The sequence below is a fragment of the Vicugna pacos genome, chromosome 35, assembly GCF_048564905.1.
Source record: "Vicugna pacos chromosome 35, VicPac4, whole genome shotgun sequence".
Classification (NCBI taxonomy): domain Eukaryota; kingdom Metazoa; phylum Chordata; class Mammalia; order Artiodactyla; family Camelidae; genus Vicugna; species Vicugna pacos.
This window is the reverse complement of record NC_133021.1, coordinates 12,533,611-12,552,962: the sequence shown is the minus strand read 5'-3', so window position 1 is coordinate 12,552,962 and position 19,352 is coordinate 12,533,611. Positions and strand designations below refer to the sequence as shown.

Here is a 19,352-nt window from a genome sequence, read left to right as displayed (position 1 = left end):
CAATTGATTCCTTCTCTTACAAGTTATTGACCCTTCGTGGAAAGAATCACGTATCTGCCTGGGTTCTCCTCTCTGGCACTTGTTAGTTGAATATGAATAATGAAGGTGCTTCCCCAGCTGAGAGGACGCCCTGACCCTTGAGGTATAAAGCTGGCCTTGGATAAGGCACAGTCTGAACCACAAGACCCTGGTAATCCTTTAGTTTACTCCCATAACCATCATGCCTGGGAAAGTTAATTCCTGTACCAGGCTCCACAAAATGGAGCCACTCCTGTGGTCCTGCCCACATCACAAATCTAAGCCCAAGTCAGCCTGCACTTACAGAAACACCTGCCAAGGAAGCCCAGCACACACCAATCACAGCGCTTCAACTCAGCTTTAGCGAGCTCACCTTACTGTAGGAAACAGGACCTGCAACAGGCTGGCCAGTCCTGCCCTGTTTTCCGCGTTGCATCTTCTGACACTCGATGAAACTGGTTTCTGCCCAAAATCCCTAGGGAAGAGGGCTCCGCTGCTTGTAAGTTCCTGTACGTCCCAACCCATGGACTGTTTTCCCTTGAATAAAGAACATCGGACTTGTCGCTAAATTGTTCTAGTTTTGTCATTTGACAGTTTTGGTGACTAGATGTGTTCCAAAGACAGCTGCTGAGGATTCCAGGATGGCGCCTAGACACCAGGGAAGGTGCCCCTGAGCCCTTCGGTTCTCTGCCTCTTAGGCTGCTTGCTGGGATCTCCACTAAGCTTCACTCAGACGGAGATCTGCTTATTTTATATTCTGAGCTCTTCAAGATTGAAAAATTGGCATGTGAGAGACTGTAGATTTTTCCAGGTGAGACTTAATGGGCCACAACATTTAGGTGTGTGTCTGACCTCATCTACAAGGTAAGCACCTCTGAGAGGTCCTGACAGGTGCCAGGAACTGTGCATAAGCAGCCAGGAACCATGAGTCTGGTTGAATTAGGGACAGTTCTTTCAACAAGGGAAATTAATGGGTACCCCTCAATCTAAAAAAGCAAGATGTAGCCATTAGGGGACTCATGAAGCCTCAAGGTACATCTACAGCATAAACTTCTAGGGGACTTGGGGAAATAAATTAAGTCAAGAAATTCAGACTTTTTTGACCGATAGTATATCGAATTTTAAGTAAGCACAAACTATTAAAAGCCATCGGGGGAGGGAGTTGAGGTATAGTTCGGTGGAAGAATGTGCGCCTAACGTGCAGGAGGTCCTGAGTTCAATCACCAGTACCTCCACCAACAAGAAAAGAAGAAAGCCATCAAGGAGTCCATCATGATAAAGAAATCTTCTCATGAAAGGAACAATAGATCTACTGCTAATGGGAGTCTCAGAAGACAAACCCAAAAAATTGGTGGGCACAAGTTGAGCACTTAAAAGCTCTCAAAGCTCTGGCCATGTGAGGATAAGTTGGTCATAGAACAGGTTAGACTGACACAAGATCACCTGCCAATCTCAAGAATATTTCCATGCAATAAAGTACACTGGAAAACACCACAAACTCCCAACCTAGCAGCACATCCCTCTTGAGTATTAACTTGGCTTCAAAAGACCCAATGCTTAGCTAGAGAAATCAGAATCTAAAGTTTTAAAGAACTGGGCAAAACTCCTTCCTGCACAACTGCTTTTTGTATGTCTAAGAACTGTGGTCCCAGAAGTAGATACCTATAAAAATGGCAAAATATTCCTAATACAACCTAGAGTTACAACAGCCATTATGGGGAACATTTTAATTAGACAAAATTGTTCATGTAAGAAGCACATTTGAAAGTAAGTGTCCCCTACCTAGTGAATGGGAGAAAATATTTGCAAATCACAGATTTGATAAGGAGTTAGTAGCCAAAATATATAAAAAAACTCACATAATACAAGAGCAAAACAACCAAACAGCCTGATTTATAAATGGGCAAAGGATCTGAATAGACATTTTTCCAAAGAAGACATACAAATGGCAACAGGTACATGAAGTGTTGCTCAACATGACTAATCATCAGGGAAATGCAAATCAAAACCACAATGAGATATCACTTCACATCTTTATAATAGATATTAACAAAAAGGCAAGACATAACAAGTGTTGGCAGGGATGTAGAGAAAAAGGAAATTTGTACACTATAGGTAGGAATGTAAATCACTGCAATCACTAAGGAAAAAAGTACAAAAGTTCCTCAAAAAGTTAAAAATAAAACTACCATATGATCCATTTCCACTTCTGGGTATTTATGTGAAGAAAACAAAAACATAAGCTTGAAAAGATACTTGCACCCCCATGTTCACTGCAGCATTATTTACAATACCCAAGATATGTTAACAACCTAAGTGTCCACTGGTAGATAAACAGATAAAGAAAATATGGTGTACAATGGAATATTATTTAACCTATAAAAAAGTATATCATGCCATTTGCAACAACATGAATGGATCTTGAGGGCATTATCTATAAGTAAAATAAATCAGAGAAAAACAAATTTAAAAAAAAGAACTCATAGATACAGAGGTAAAGGGTAGAGGGTGAGCAAAATGGGTAAAGATGGTCAGAAGGTTACAAACTTCCAGTTACAAAATAAATAAGTCATGGAGACATAACATACAGCATGGTGACTAAGTTAATACCATACTGCATATTTGGAAGTTGCTAAGAGGGTAAATTTTTAAAGTTCTCATCACAAGAAAAAACTGTGCAATTATGTCTGGTGACAGATGTTAGCTAGACTCATTATGGTGATCATGTCACAATATATACAAACATTGAATCATTATGTTATACACCTGAAACTAATACTATGTTATATATCATTTATACCTCCATAACATCCTTTTTTAAACATTTTTTATTGAGCTAAAGTCAGTTTACAATGTTGTGTCAATTTCCAGTGTAGAGCACAGTTTTTCAGTTATACATGAACATACATATATTCATTGTCACATTTTTTTTCACTGTGAGCTACCACAAGATCTTGTATATAGTTCCCTGTGCTATACAGTATAATCTTTATCTATTCTACATATGCCTGTCAGTATCTACAAATTTCAAACTTTCATCCCTTCCTACCCCTCAACCCCTGGCAACCACAAGTCTGTATTCTATGTCTATGAGTCTGCTTCTGTTTTGTATTTATGTTCTTTTTTTTTTTTTTTTTTTAGATTCCACATATGAGTGATCTCATATGGTATTTTTCTTTCTCTTTCTGGCTTACTTCACTTAGAATGACATTCTCCAGGGACATCCATGTTGCTGCAAATGGCATTATGTTGTCATTTTTATGGCTGAATAGTATTCCACTGTAGAAATATACCATATCTTCTTTATCCAGTCATCTGTTGATCAACATTGAGAAAGGACAAAAACTACATGATCATCTCAATAGATGCAGAAAAAGCATTTGATAAAATTCAACACCCATTTATGATAAAAACTCACCAAAGTGGGTATAGAGAGAACATATCTCAACATAATAAAAGCTGTATATGACAAACCTACAGCCAGCATAGTTCTCAACAGTGAAAAACTCAAAAGCTTCCCACTAAAGTCTAGGACAAGACAAGGCTGCCCACTCTCACCACTCCTATTCAACATAGTCTTGGAAGTCCTAGCCACAGCAATCAGGCAAGAGAAAGAAATAAAAGGGATCCAAACTGGAATAGAAGAGGTAAAAGTGTCACTATATGCAGATGACATGATACTATATAGAGAAAAACCTAAAAGGTCCACACAAAAACTACTAGAGCTAATCGAAGAATTCAGCACGGTAGCAGGTTACAAGATTAACATTCAAAAATCAGTTGCATTTCTTTACACTAATGATGAATCAACAGAAAAAGAAAGTAAAGAAACAATCCCCTTTAAAACAGCACCCAAAGTAATAAAATACCTAGGAATAAATCTAACCAAGGAGGTGAAAGAATTATACACGGAAAGCTATAAACCATTGATGAAGGAAATTAAAGAAGACTTTAAAAATGGAAAGATATCCTATGCTCCTGGATTAGAAGAATCAATATTGTCACACTGCCCAAGGCAATCTACAGATTTAATGCAATCCCTATCAAATTACCCAGAACATATTTCACAGGGCTAGAACAAATCATAATAAAATGTATATGGAACCACAAAAGACTTAGAATTGCCAAAGCATTACTGAAGAAAAAGAGAGGGGCTGGAGGAATAACTCTCCTAGACTTCAGACAATACTATAGAGCTATAGTCATCAAGACAGACTGGTATTGGTACAAAAACAGATATATGGACCAATGGAACAGAACAGAGAGCCCAGAAATGAACCCACAAACTTTTGGTCAACTAATCTTTGACAAAGGAGGCAAGAATATACAATGAAATAAAGACAGTCTCTTCAGCAAATGGTGTTGGGAAAACTGGACAGCAGCATGTAAATCAATGAAGCTAAAACACTCCCTCACACCATACACAAAAATAGACTCAAAATGGATCAAAGACTTAAACATAAGACAAGATACAATAAATCTCCTAGAAGAAAATATAGGCAAAACATTATGTGACATACATCTCAAAAATGTTCTCCTAGGGCAGTCTACCCAAGCAATAGAAATAAAAGCAAGAATGAACAAATGGGACCTAATTAAACTTACAAGCTTTTGCACAGCAAAGGAAACCATAAGTAAAACAAAGCAACAACCTACAGAATGGGAGAAAATTTTTGCAAAAGATGAAACTGACAAAGGCTTGATCTCCAGCATATATAAGCAGCTCATACAACTTAATAAGAAAAAAAAAAAAACCAATTCCAAAAATGGGCAGAAGACCTAAACAAGCAATTCTCCAAGGAAGACATACAAATGATCGACAGGCACATGAAAAAATGTTTAATATCACTATTATCAGAGAAATGCAAATCAAAACTCCAATGAGGTAACACCTCATACCAGTCAGAATGGCCATTATTCAAAAGTCCACAAATGACAAATGCTGGAGAGGCTGTGGACAAAAGGGAACCCTCCTACACTGCTGGTGGGAATGCAGTTTGGTGCAGCCACGGTGGAAAACAGTATGGAAATTCCTCAAAATACTAAGAATAGACTTAACATGTGGCCCAGTAATCCCGCTCCTGGGCATATATCCAGAAGGAACCCTAGTTCAAAAAGACACCTGCACCCCAATGTTCATAGCAGCACTATTTACAATAGCCAAGACATGGAAACAGCATAACAACATTTTAAAAAAGGTTTTATATATTCAGACACTGACTGTCTTGTAGCAACAAAGACTTTCTGGTCCTGCTGGTCTGAGTTGGTTGCAGTTAAAATACTGCTTATTTTTTGTTTGTTTCCTACTTTGCTGATTGGCTCATTTCAATACTGCTTCTTAAAGTTTTCCTCCTTCCATTTTTCAAACAAAGATGAGAGATAAAATATTCTGTGAAACTTCTGCTTTCTTTTTTCTCCCCTTTTTCCTCTTTACGTTTGCTAAGATGGATTTGTGTATTTTGCTTCTGTTTTGACATTGATAGAAACAGCCAATCACAGAATCAAGACCTCAACATCCCAACCTATAAATTCCAGTTCAAGATCCAACCTGACTCCAACATCAACAAGAAGCAATGGCTCAGGGTGGCTTGAACACCTTAAATTTTGATTGAAACTAAGAGTGTAGCTGAGACTATTGATCAAAAGGGGGGAATTGACAAGGCTAGTTCATATATTGGGACCCACAACACACAGGCTGCCCCCGTGGTCCAGCCCGTGTCACAAATCTAAACCCAAATCTAAACACTTACTTTCGGTCGAGGAAACCTAACACACACCCACCACAATCCTCCAACTCAGTTTTAGGGAGCTCACCTTACCCTAGAAACAGAGAATAGGACCTGCTGGTTCATTCCTTGCTCATGTTTCACAGCGTTATTTCAGTGAAAAACTAGCAACGAAACCCAGATTGCTTCCTAGGTGGGGATGAGCTAAAAAGGATTTGAATGAAGGCACATGACTAATTCAAGAGCCAGATATAAATAGAATAAAATTAAACTGGGTCTAGGGTTTGGCAGGAGAAAATGTGTTTTCCTTGTAGTTCTGCCAGACCCCCGGCCATGCCGGCCTGATGTCTAAGATCTAATTTGCGATGCCACAAAGAATTCACTGGTTCAGATTTCCTTTGCTCCTCACTTTTTGTTCCAAGTCAGAAGCCACGGAAGCGGCAAGGATGCTGGGCAGAGTGAGTGGATCGTAGGGAGAGAGGGACCTCTAGTGGCGGACTACGTTTCTGCCACCCAGCAGCACTGTCCACCCACTTCTGTGTTTATCTACCATTATTATAATCCTGTTTCTCTGAGAAAATCTTGATCTGAGTGTTTAAAGGAAGCATTTGCCTTTCACTTCTGGGATAACTTTAAGAAGCTGAAGAATGGTCAAATACAAGCTGAGACATACAATCTCAAGGAAAGCCTTAAATACCCAAAAAATATTGGGGTCATCAAGAGCCTGTTAAGTCTTCGGGCCTTGGTACCAAAAGGAATTTCAAGAATTCTAAGATATGAAAAGGCAAATAAGATACCAGTTGTAAGTAGTCCTGAATGACTATGAGGATATTAAGTGTATATCTTCCGTTTACATAGTCAACATTTATGGAATAAATCTCATGTTCCAGGCACTCGACTAGGCACCAAACTACAAAGATGAAAGATATATTCTCTGTTCTCAGGGGCTTATAGATAACCGGGGTGGGGGGGCAGACACATTGTAACTGGGACTGAACAATATGTGAAAAGGCAGAGCTTCTAGGTAGGGCTTCCAAGAAGTATAGGAGTTGGACAAGCAGAGGAAACTGGAAGGATACTCCAGACCAAGCAAGGGGTGCTGGAAAGCACACAGGGCATGCCCAGGTCTGGCTGAAGTCAAGTGTCTTACAGGGCGCGAGCGGAAGGAAGGCTGGTACCCAGAGATGCATCAAGCTTTTCCTGTGGGACACTGTTATTCATTGACTCATTTAACTCACAGGCCCTGGGTCCTGCAAAGAGGCCACCTCAGAGGCTCACAGTCCACTGAGGGGAAGACAGCAGGCAAATAACCACCCTCTACACCATGACATATGTGCAACCAAAGAGCTCTCTGTGCCCGGGGTCCAGCACAGCAGAGGGGTGACCAGCTGAACCTGAGCCCAGGACTCACAGAGGAGGCCAGATTTGGGCTGAATCTTAAAGATGAGTTGCAGTGCTTGATATTGACAAAAGGAGGGCCAGAGGAGGGGGTGGACCATTGAGGGGAGCCTAGCATCACCAAACACTTCTACAAATGGTCTATCTGATCATAGTCCAGGAAGAGTCTGAGTCACACCCATAATTCATACCCCCCCACAGAATTATGGGGGGATCCAAGGTAGGCTGCCCTCAGGGGCCCCCACAGGGAGACTATAGAGGCTTTTTCTCAGGGCTCTGGAGGAGGGACAGGAAGTTACATGGTAAAATTTTCACATTTTAAATAATGAGGATTGGAGGACACAACAGTCCAGTTTGTACTGATGGCCATTACATACTGTTGATTTGATTTTGAGGAATTCGATTGGAGAAGATCCAAAGTCAGTTTTCTCTTGGCTGAAATTTCTTCCCATTATTCTTTAGAATGAATGACAACAGTAGTAATAGTGCAATGGTACTTACTTATTGTGAATTTAGAATATGCAAGTTCTGGTCCATATGAGAATGGATCTCCATCTCATAGATGGAGAAGTTGGGGTTCCCAGAGGCTAGGTAATTAGCTTGGTGTTTTTATCACTGTCAAGTAGAGGATCTTGGATTTTTCAGATTCCCAAGCCCACATTTTTAACGCTATACAATCTCCATTTTCCCATCAATCAAGGCCCCTTGTCAATGACCTAGCTTCTTGTTAGAACGTATGCAGTTCTGTTATTTGCCTGAGATAGTGCCACTGGCCACCGGGGGAGGATTCAAGGGATATCTCTGTTGCCAACATGTTAAGTGAAATCTGAAAAGTCTCCAGTGCTAATGGTGGGTGTTACCTGTCTGAACGTGCTGAGCAAGAGTCAGAAGAATGTAAGAAGGCAATGCTAAGGCTGAACTGGAGGAAAATCTTGCCTTGTGGGAGTCTTTCCATCCTCCCATCACTTAACATCACAGTTGGGTTTGGCTCCACAGCAGGGGCTAAACCAGGAGGGAATTATGGAATATTCCCAAGAGAGAAGGGATTTTCCAAAACAGAGCTTTCATCAAAATGTACCCTTTGTGCTCATCTTAATCCACACCCACATTCTGCTCCAATGTAGCAGTGAACCTCATGAGGTCAATAAAACATCCTGAAAGTCATTCTGGGAGACGGGGCAGACAGACTCTCACTTTTCTACAATAACTTAAGACTCCAAGTTACTAATTTTTAAAAGAAGGGATTCTGGGCATAGCAGTCAGGGTGTTTATTACATTGTCCATTGTGAAAGTCCGTTCACTTTATAACTGGGTATTTGTGCCCTGAAATGCAGCCTCCAGAGCTGACAGGGTCCAAGACAATGTGGGCAAGATTAAAGGACTCCTTTTTGACTTCTATATTATAATCTCGAGAATTCAATGGAAAAAAGGAGAGCCAATTCTTGCCCTGCTTCATAACCATTCTGGATAGAAGACCTTATACTGACGTCAGTGAGTAAACTTCTATTCCCCTGATATTCTGTTACTTCCCAACAAAAACAATTTCCTGTTTTCTCCTTGCCTCTGCCTCTTCTGTTCCCTCCTTCCTTCCTCATCACTGTCTTTTTTCTGGCTTACGTGTTAATCCCGGAGGACTTTCAGTACCAGTAGTACCTGCCCTTGGCTAACAGGATGACTACTCCCCACTGTTGCCCAAACGCTGTTCTGGAAGGTCCGCCTACAGCGTGCAGTAAACTGTCCTTCTCAGAACCGTCTTTCTTTCCCACATTAACCCTTCTTGGTACTTAAATTCTACATCTAGCAATTACTTTCCACCTTCAACAGTTAGTTTCTACTTGAATAGGAGGGAATGATTATTTACTATTGCAAAGCTTCTTTCATACATAGGCATGGAAATCACACTGTAAAACAATAAAAAGGCAGAGAGTGGTCACTGGTATTAATAAAACCGTGTCAGTCGAGGACAGAACCAGCCCAGCGCAGCCACTGGGAACTGCTGAACTGCCTTGTTATCTCTGAAGGACTGTCCTGCGGGCAGATCTGAGCTACATGCTCACAAACAAAAGGTTATTCTCAGAGAGAGCAAGACACCGAGACGACGGGCAGCAGGCTTAGACGTCCGACGTGGTCACACCTCCAGGCTTTCTGCCTCCATATCACGGAGGCCGATTGGTTAGCCAGAATGTCTATGTGTTCCGAATGAAATGCAAGCTTTTTTTTAAAATCTAGGAGTGAAATAACTGCTGACACTCTAAGGTTAGTTGAGTGTGAATCTGACATTAGAGAAAAGGACATGAGGACTGTGGTCCAGCTGAGGCAGCGGGACGAGCCACCCGCTCCTCCAACACACACCCTTTCATCCACAAATTCTGACAAATGCTCCCTGAACCCCACTGTTCTAGCTGCCAGGGATGGAGAAGTTGGCCAAGAAACCCCCCCCCCCTTTTGGAGTTTATTCCTATTGAGGGGAAAGGCAGAAAGCAAACATAAATATCAAACACAACGTCAAACAGTGATATGTACAAGAAATAAAAACAAAGCGAGGAAAGCAGGGAGAGGGTAAGGTACTCAGGAGCAGTCCCCCTGAGGAGGGGACATGCGAGCAGAGAACTGAATGAAGGGGCTGAGCTGTGGTCGCGTCTCAGGGAAGGGCCAGCACAGCAGTGGGGAGAGGCGTACAAAGGCCCTGGGAAACGTGTTTGGTGTGCTCAAAAGAATGGGCTTTGCTCCTCCACAGACTCGGTACACCCATTTGAGCGCTTTCACCCTCAAAGAGAGTGGAGGACTCTTATGATAACAAGCCTGCCATTTTGAAATTGCGACTTGCATCTTCAGATTGTCATTTACATCCCCTTCCTCTGAAACTTCCTCTGAAGTAACCAAAGAGCTTAAAAATTAGCAAAGAGTGGTAGGAAATAGCAAAGTGGGCCATCAGCAGGCCAGAGAAGCGGAGATCCTTGTGGACGGTGTGGCGCAGATGGGGTGGGATTGACAGCTACAGGGATCAGGGCTGACTGGCTGGTGATTCAGCACCTGCAAAGGGAGCTTCACTGGGAAGTGGAAGCCCTTCCCTTGCAGAGTCTCGTAAGGGATAAATGGAAAAACCGAAACTGCAGCGGAGCTGGTCCACACCTTCAGCCTCACGCAGCAAGGACAACTCACCAGGTGAGGGGAGGATGTGCCTGACAGTCTCCTCGCAGTGATGGTGGACCAGCGTAGCCTGTGCGCACCATAGCCTCTGGAAAAGAGAGAGATCATTGATAATGGCTTCGCTTTGGAGTTAACTCCTGCCTATTCCCACCAGTGGAAACACCCAGATGGGTGGTTGGGATGAGACGAACCAGGATTTGCAAACTCCCTTCTTTGCTGTCCCCAAGCTCCCTCGAGGGAAGGTGGCTTGCCACCAGAGCATCCTGTGCCAGCACCCACCTTGCTCAAGGAGGCACTGAAGGAAGTCTCTCACAGGCCCCTCTCCTCCCAGCACCAGCCTGTCCCATAGCAGGAGAGCTCATCTTTTACCCAGTAGGTGTGAGGTTCCTCCTACCCACTCCATTTATACTTCCTAGTTCTATATCTCAAGGTTTTCCTTTTCCTTTCCTAACATACACTGGACTCATTAACCTTTCTTTCTTCTTTCTATACTCTTTTTGAACTTCTACATTGCATTTCTAGTCCACTGGAGTTTACTTCAGTTTGTAGGAAACTCAGTTAAACTACATTTTCTAGAAACATCGATAATTAAATAGTATTTTAACCTCCTTCTTCTCCAAATCGAACAGGATGATACACTGATGATTTCTTTTATCTCCTCTTCTTAATGACCCCTTGCCCTTAATTTTTGTTGAAATAACATTGAATTTTAGTTTCAAGGTTGTGATTATTATTGTAGGGGCTTTTTTTTTTTTTTTTACATCTAATAGACTTTAATTTTTAGAGCATTTTAGGTTCACTTTCTGTACTTTTGAGCAGAAAGGACAGAGTTCTTACAAATCCTTTGTCCCACCCCCATGCACACACAGCCTCCTTGATTATCAAAACCCCGCACTTGTTACAATCGATGCATTTGTCGCAATTGATGCATTTGTCGCAATCGATGAACTGACACTGACACATGATTGTCATGCAAAATCATGGTTTACATTAGGGTTCACTCTTGGTGTTATATGTTCAGTGGGTGTGGACAAATGTGTAATGACATGTATCCATCATCAAAATATCACAGAGTAGTTTCATTGTCCTGAAAATCCTCTAGCTCCACCTCTGCCTCCCTCACCACTCCCCAGCCCCTGGCAACAACTGATCCTTTACCATCTCCATAGTTCTGTCTTTTCCAGGATGTCACTTAACTAGAATCATACAGTATATGTGTAGCTTTTTCACATTGGCTTCCTTCACTTAGTAATGTGTTTACAGTTCCTCCATGGTGTTCATTATTTTTCAGTGCTGAATAATATTCCCTTGTCTGGATGTACCACAGTCTATTTATTAATTCACCTACTGAAGGACGTCTTGGTCACTTCCAAGTTTGGCAACTGTAAATAAAGCTGCCATAAAAATCTGTGTGCTGGTTTTTCTGTGGATGTGTGGACATAACTTTTCATTTCATTTGGGCAGCTAAGGAATGCAATGGCTAAATTATATGGTACGATTATGTTTAGTTTTATAAGGAACTGTCAAACTTCCAAAGTGCATTCCCACCAGCAAAGAACAAGAGATTCTTTTGCTCCACGTTATTGCCTGCATTTGGTGTAGTCTGTCAGTGTTTTGCATTTTGGCCATCCTAATGGGGTGTGGTGGTATCTATTTATTGTTTTCATTTGCAATTCTCTAAGGACATACACTGTTTAGTTTTTTTAAAATCCTTTAAAAATGTATTTGTCTTAGTCCATTGGGGTCACTATAACAAAGTGCCACAGACTGAGTGGCTTAGAAACAACAGAAATTTATTTCTCACAGTTCCGGAAGCTGAAAGTCCAAGATCAGAGTGCCAGCATGACCAGATGAAGGCCCTCTTCTGGGTCACAGACTTCTTTTATCCTCACAGTGCAGAAGAGAGCAGGGAGCTCAGCAAGGTCTCTTTAATCAGGGCACTAATCTCATTTGTGAAAGCCACACATTCATGACCTAATCACCTCCCAAAGGCCTCACTTCCTGATATGACCACCTTGGGGATTAGAATTCCAATGTACAAATTTGGGAGGAAAACAAACGTTCAGACCATAACAGTATTAAATCTCATGACTACATTAACAGTGATTATTTAAATGTAAATTTAAGTGTTAATGACTTCATCACTCACTATCTACCATTGCTTTCCCTTTTTTAACTTTATTCACTTAATCCAGAAATATTGACCTGGTATGTGCCCTGCAGGGAGATCCAGCAGCAACAATCACACAGTCTCTGTCTTTCCAGAATGTACTACCCCCAGCAAGAGCTTTAAATTATTTTGTATTTGGTTGGAGTTTGCTCTTAAATCATTATTGTCTTAGTCATTCTTCCCACAACTCTCTTCCCTTGGAAGAGTGCACGGCTCTTCCTTGACCTCCTCCAGGTCTTGGCTCACATGTCACCTTCTCTGTGAGCACTTGCAAATCCATGCCATTTAAAGCAAAACCTTCCTCCTTGCCGTGTTCCCTGTGTTATTCTCCTGCACACTTCTTACACTCAAAATATTGCATTTCATCAAAGGCAGCAAGAATTTTATGACATACCATTACGCCGTGTGTCACTAAAAGAGAAAACTTGTCAACTGAGTCATAGCCTTAATGTTAGCTTACAGCGCTCAGGTTTCTTTGAGTAATTCAGAGGTTTTAAGAGACCTCTACTGCCTTCAGTTGAAATCCTTAGCATGTGTTAGGCAATCCATTTGCAAATAAATACAATTCACTAATAAGACACGACGCAGCTACCTCTACTTGGAGGTATCTTCCTTTCTTAAGATGTCAAAACATTGCTTGTTTTTTATAAGAAAATGTGGAATTTTGATCATTTTTCCAAGAATGAATATTTCCTTCTTGGTTTCCATGACTTTCTGTGTACACAGCATTTATTTTCAATGCTGAATCATCATGGAACCTTCTTGAAGACATTTTAAGTGGCAAATTAAATCCTACACGTGTAGTACCAACAGTGTACAAGACGAGACTGAAGCAGAAACAATATTATGAACAGCTATTGTCAAGTTTGCACATTCACAGGCGATGACAAATACTTAAAGGCAGCTGCCTGGCCAACAGCAATTGTACAATATCAGTGATTATAGAAAGCATCCCAACTTCAGAGCTGCTAATGTGAAACTTCGTGCTTCCCAGAATCAACAAAAGATGGTGATTTATCACCTGCTCCCTCTACTAGTTTGCAAGCTCTATAAAGACAATTTGTCTGTCTACCAATATATCACAGGTGCCTAGAACAGAACCTGGCCAATCGTGCGCATTCAAATATTTGCTGAGTAAATGCATAAATGTGGCAGGACTTGACTCTAGATCTGCTTACCTGGAAGGTCATGAACTCTCCTGGCCTCCACACTCCATAGAATTTTATACGGCCTTGGAATACACTTTCCTGGTCATGTTCACTCTGTGTGCTCCTGCCCCTCCAGGAGGCTGGAAGCCCCTTTTCTGGTAAAAAGTGGAACAGTTGACTGGCACACGTCATCTAAAAGATGATTGTTGATTTTCTATGCTATGGTGAGTTTTTTTTTTAAATCAAATGCTTGTAGGATTAAGTGTGAAAATTCAGCCACAATGCTCTTGTTGATATAAATCCAAATGAGAGCATGAGAAAGAAAGAAAGAGAGGGAAAGCAAGCAAGCAAGAAAAGAAGGAGGAGGAGGGAGAGAAAGAGGCGGAGGGAGAGAGGGAGGGAGGGAAGGAGGGAGGAGGAAGGAAGGAAGGAAGGAAGGACGGACTCATACACACTCTCGGAGTTTACGCACTGATACGCTTGGATCTTGGTCTGATGGGCATCGTGAAGGAGCACAGGTGTTGATTCCTGGGCACTCTGATGTTTGAGAGGCCAAGGAAGTTCTCAGGAAACCCAAGAAGAGCTTCAACCTTCAACAGTTCCTTGCCCTGTACTTCTAAGGAGGGTATCTGTGCTTGACCTCCAGACCCATGTGCCTGCAGTGAAGGCAGACTGGTTTCAGCATCATTCAACCTCATGCACAGCTGAACAAAAGGAAAAAAGTATTTCTCACTCACTACACAGTGCCTTAAATTCCTACTCTTGTGGTTCTATTTCACAGAAATTTATGACTGGGAAACATGATGAGTAACCTCTATGGACAGATGATTCTTTTCTTTTATTCTCATGACACAGGAATTGGCTTTGACAAGCATCAGGAAGGGACCCAGGGCTTTGGAACCTAATAATAGAGGGTCTCTTAATTTCCTTGATAGGCCATCCAAACTCATCCGTTATATGTACATTTCATTTAACAACCTCATTTTATGGGAAAAATGTGTGATGTTCTAGTCCACATGAATTAGCACAGCTGAACTTTTCATTTCAGATACAGAGTCTCGAGTCTTTAAGATCTTCACACCACAAACTCAAGCTTCAGGTTACTGATGGCCTTCATGCTTGTTGCAGTGAAAAACTGTTGCTTTTTTCCCATTCAAAATTCAGACTAACAAGCTGGAGAAAAAAAGCCCCTTGATCCAGGGATCCTGCAAATGTGGTCAGGGAATAACTCTAATTAAAGCCTGGGTGCTTGACCCAACATTCATCCCATCCATTCATTCATTCAGTGTGATTGCATGAGTCCCTGTGAGGTGCTCCAGGCACCATGCCAGGCACTGGGGTTACAGAGAAACATGACATATCTCCAGTGTCTTGGGGGAAATAGTTGAGAAAGTCTGTTATTAGAATGAATTTAAATTTTACTAACGCAGTATGTATTCATTCCCTCACCTGATTCTCTTTTCAAAGAAACACATCCATTCTATTAAAATAATGGTAAAACCTTTATGGAAGGAACCAATTGGATGAAGACACTGCTTCATGGATACATTGAAGGCCCTCCTTCCAAATTCCTATTAGGTGCACAGGGTGGGTATAGCTCAGTCGGTACAGCATGTGCTTAGCATGCACAAGGTCCTGGATTCAATCCTCAGTACCTCCATTTAAAAAAGTAAAATGAAATAAATTTAAAGAGTGGACCAAATTTCGAACAAAGGTTTCCCAAAGTGTTTCCTCCAAGAATGGGGGAGGTTCCAACTTTCAGGGGCCTCACGCTCCAGTGCCTCGTAGGCAGACAAATCTCTGCAACATTTAACTCAGACATGAAAATAGAGCTTAGGGCCAAAAGAAGTTACAAAGTGGAAGTGACGCGTAATTTTTATGCGTGGGCTCTCCTCTTATAACCCGCATTTGTCCAGTTTTTATAGCGATCTGTTCTTTTTTAAGAGAATTTCAAATGAAATTTCCTACACACAGATGCATGTACTTGCTCAGCCTCACGATAAGGGGCCAGTAAAAGGAGATAAAAATGAGAGGGTCTTGGGTTTGCATTGCCACACGTGGTAAGGCCAATATGCATTCTACAGATTTACGACAATGGTTGCCAGTGCTGTTGAATTAAAAAGCTAACAGGTAAAGCAAATCTAATCTAAGTCCCTTCGCTGCAATGTGAATGCACCCTAATTATCCCTTGTATTTACTCCACTGCTCTTGGCAGTTGTAGAACCCAGGGGAGTACTGGTTGGTAGACAAGGTATCACCACAGAGCAGCAGGAAAGGTGCCTGCTCTGAGATTAAACCAGAGATCTTTTCTTTCAAGACCCTCATACTGTGAAAGCTCCCGGTTTCCTTCTGCTTCCCTGACATGTGTCATTCACTTCCTAGATGACCAAGGTTTTTCTGACAACACCAATCATAAGGTTTAATAGAAATTTTGCCATTTAGAAAAATTGATTTGAGATATTTCACACCACAGAAGAGTGTATAAAATATAGGTCTGTGTTGTAAATAATTATAAAGCAAACACTCATGCAGCTGAGACCCAGGTAAGAAGTGGACCATGAGAATAACTTGGAAGCTGTCTGCATTCCTGCATCCTCCTTCCCAGTTCCTGAGAGAGAGCTGCATTCCTACTTTTGTAAGAATCGTTTCCTCCCCCCCTTTTTTTATAGTTTTACCACATTTTAGTGCATCCCTATGCAGTAGCTTTTGTCATAGTCTCATTTTGCCACCTCTGTACTTTACATAGAAGGAGTCAAACTGTATGGACTTCTTTGTGATAAATTTCTTTTGCTTAACATGGTGAGATTCATCCCTGTTGAGAATGTAGCTGTAGTTCACTTGTTTCTGGTATTGGACAGAATTCTATCTGATGATCTCACAATGGTGACAAGCATGGTCACGTATTCATTTGGGGATTACTGTAAACATTCCTGCATTTGGCTCCTGGTACAGATGTAGAAGTTTCTCATAGGTACATATGGGGTGGGTAAAATCCTTAAATGGCCTCCCAAGAATTCCCACCCAGTCCCTGGGACTGTGACAATGAAAAAGCAGCCCATTCACGATCATCGTAAGTTACATGGCCAAAGAGATTTTACATACATAATTAAAGTCACTAATCAGTTGACTTTGAGTTAATCCAAAGGTAGACAATCCCGGGGGACTAACCTAATCACATAAGCTCTTTGAAAGCAGATACTTTTCTCCCAATGGCCACTGACAGAGAAGCCAGGGAGATTCAAAGCCAGAAAGGTTCTATGTGTTGTTGTGGGCAAGAGAGAGGACTCTAGGACCTGAGACTGATGACCCTACCCCTGCTGACAGCAAACAAGGAAGCAGGGACCACAGTCCTACAACCACAAGGAACAGGATCCTGCCAACAGCATGAGTCAGCTTGGACGTGGGTTCTTATTGCCAGATAAGAGCCCCCTCCAGCTGATACCTTGACTTTGGCCTTGTGAGAATTAAACAGAGAACCCAATCAAGCCCAACTGACTTCTAACCTATTCAGCTGTGAGCTTTGTGTGTGATATTTTAAGCTGCTATGTTTGTGATGATTTTTGTTACACAGCATTAGAAAACTAATACAACATCCATACAAGTGTTTTCCAAAGTGTTGCAGCAACATTTACTCCCACCGACAGGAGTTCTAGTTGCTCCATATTCTTTCCAACACAAGAAATTGTCAGTTGTTTAAAACTTTTAAATCTGCTGCAAGTGTACTGGTATTACACTATGGTTTTAATTTACATTTCTATAATTACTAATGAGGCTGACCATCCTTCATGCATTTTTGGCCATTGAGTTTTCCTTCTTTTGTGCAATATTTGTTGACATCTTCTAACTCAATTTTCTATTGAGTTCTTTGTCTTATCTTATTAATTGATAAGAATTCTCTATATATTCTGGATGTGAGTTATTATTTCATTAATAGCTTCCTTACAATTTTTGTCTTAAGAAAGATTTTATTATTCCAAAGTCCTTTGCCTTCATATTTAGGTTCCTTAATCCACTTGGAATTGATTTTTTTTTTTTTTTGGTATGGTATGATATAGAATTCCATTTTTCCCCATCTGTATAACTGATTATTGCAACAACATTTATTAAAATGTCAATCTTTCTCCCACAAATTTGCAATGTCACCCATGTTGTATACCCAATGATAATATCTGTGTAGATCTGTTTTTTGATCCTATGTTCCATTGTTTAATATTTTTATTTCTACATCCGTACCACACAATCATAATTATGATAGTATTGTACTGTGCCTTGATATTTGGTAGGGCTAGCCTTCCTAGGCTGATCTTTTTTCCTTAGCTATGATTTTTCTCCATTTATACGACAATTTAGAAAATTATATTAGTTGATGTTCATAGTCAAATCAACCTTGCATTCCTAGAAAAATACAACTGGGCTATGATGTATTATCCCTTTGAATGTTGCTAGATTTAGTTTGATAACATACTATATAGAATTTTTGCATCAGTGATCATAAGTGTTATTGGCTAGTAATTTTCCTGTCTCCTACTTGTCCTTTTTTTAGTATCAAGATTTTGGAAACTTCAAAAATTGAATAGGAGAGTGTTTACTCTTTTGCTGTGCTCAGGATAGTTTGTGTAAAATTGGATTTACCTTTCCTTAACTATTCGGTAGAACTTGCTATTAAAGCTATTTATGTCTGGACTTTAAAGATTTTTTTTTTGACCACTGTGTAATTTCTTTAAACCACATAATATTATTTAAGAAAAATTTGGGTTTTTTTTTTAAAGTTACAGTTTCTCCCTGACTCCAAACTACTTCATATAAAGCAATTTTCACTAGCAGCTATGAGAAGGCCTTAAGTTTGCTAGTTTTTGAGTCTGGAACTATTGTTCGCAAAGATCAGAGGAACAATGAGGTAGACCAGCTCAGAAATCAGAGAATGTGATGACCAGAGGAAGAGGAAGACAATCTTGCTTAGAGAGCAAGAGATGTAATTTCTGGTGTCATAGATTATGTAAATCACAGTTTGTCACCCCAAAGAAAATATTATTCCAGGTTTTACTACCTAACTCATCTTCTAAAAAGAGAAAATTGTCCATGATAGGGAGCCATCCTTTTAAACTTACCTCTGATGACATACCATGCTCCTTTGTTCTTCCTTCTATGTATTAGATTTTTAATTGCAAGAGCAATTTACATTCATATTTCTTTGCAATGCCCACAGGTTTATGATAATTTAGGCAAGCTCCGATTTCTAGGCAAGGAAGTTGATTTCCAAAATCAATTAAATGACTCCAAACATCAAGGCTACAGAGCCTAGCTCTGAATCTAAGAACCCTAGGACTGGAAGGGACCTCAGCAATTATTTGGGGGGCTCCCTTGTTCCACTAAGAAGCTTAATGAGGAACAGCCAGTGAGGGGCAGAGCCCCAGCCAGAACCGAGTGCCTGACTCCTAGGCCAGGGTCCCATCCATTACCTGGTGAGGTTTCCCCCCAGCAGACATCACTTCACTGAAGCTACTTAAAGCTCTGTAAGAAGAGTCAGTCTTGCCTTTGTGCAAAGTCTGTGTGGGGAGAGCATCAAATCTCTTTCTGACTAGCAGGAACAATTCTGCCTGTAGTGACCCCAGGCTAAACGGCCAGAAGCAATTCTGAGTCGGTATGGAAAGTGGCCTAAAATCAAAAATAAGAAGTACTCAGGCACCAATGAGCATTTTATATTCTAAATCCATTTACAGTTTATAAAGAAATTTTAAAAGC

At 40.9% G+C, this 19,352-nt stretch overlaps 1 long non-coding RNA gene across 1 annotated transcript; it reads right to left on the bottom strand.

Annotated features, from left to right (window-relative positions):
- Positions 1-3,095: 3,095 nt before the first annotated feature.
- LOC140691560 (uncharacterized) lies at positions 3,096-10,536 on the bottom strand. The gene is made up of 2 exons (XR_012067292.1): positions 10,305-10,536; positions 3,096-3,333 (listed from the first exon to the last, which is right to left on the bottom strand). It is a non-coding gene; the product is annotated as an uncharacterized lncRNA (long non-coding RNA).
- Positions 10,537-19,352: the final 8,816 nt, after the last annotated feature.